The sequence below is a fragment of the Eurytemora carolleeae genome, unplaced genomic scaffold (genome assembly GCF_000591075.1).
Source record: "Eurytemora carolleeae unplaced genomic scaffold, Eaff_2.0 scaffold304, whole genome shotgun sequence".
Classification (NCBI taxonomy): Eukaryota; Metazoa; Arthropoda; class Copepoda; order Calanoida; family Temoridae; genus Eurytemora; species Eurytemora carolleeae.
In genome coordinates, this window is record NW_019396345.1 from 49523 (window position 1) to 50223 (window position 701).

The window sequence follows — 701 nt, forward strand, 5'->3', positions numbered from 1 at the left end:
CCTCCCCCCCCCTCCGCTCTCCTCCCCCGATGAAGAAAAGCTCTGAAACTATTACAATTGTGACATTTTTTATGACCTTTTTCCACCCCAAGATTCCAAGCTTTGTCGTTTGTTCAATGTCAATATTTCCGTTCTTTCTCTTCACCATATTTATAATTTAATCCGTCTTGATTGTTTCCTATGCTTATTTTTCTGTTTATCTTGTTTTTTTATCTTTTTCTTTTATCATAACTTTTCATCCGTCCTGATATCTTTTGATATTATCAAATCTTCTTTCTCTTTTTCTTTCTCCTTCTCTAATCCTCGATCCTTCTCTTGCTCAAAACCTAGCATATTTCCATACATTTTTCACCTTTTCTTTTTTGTTCTTTCCCGTTGTTTTGATATTTTCTTTCTTTTACACATTCTTTCCGATCTTTTTTGTCTTTCTCCTTCGTTCTTCTTTAAATTCTTTCTCTCTTTAGTTAGTTTAACCTATACTAAGCTTCTCCCTCACTTTACACTTTTATAGGAGGGGTAATTCCCCCCCCCTGATATGATGAGGGGGGGGAGGGAATCGTAGAGAAATCATTAATATGAATAATAATGAACTATAGGATAAGGATTATCCTCTCTCAAAGGGTGGAATAAACACTAAATACTACACACCGCTGCTAGAGCTGTTTTACAATATATATCTCTGGTGCAGGGGGTGAGTGGGG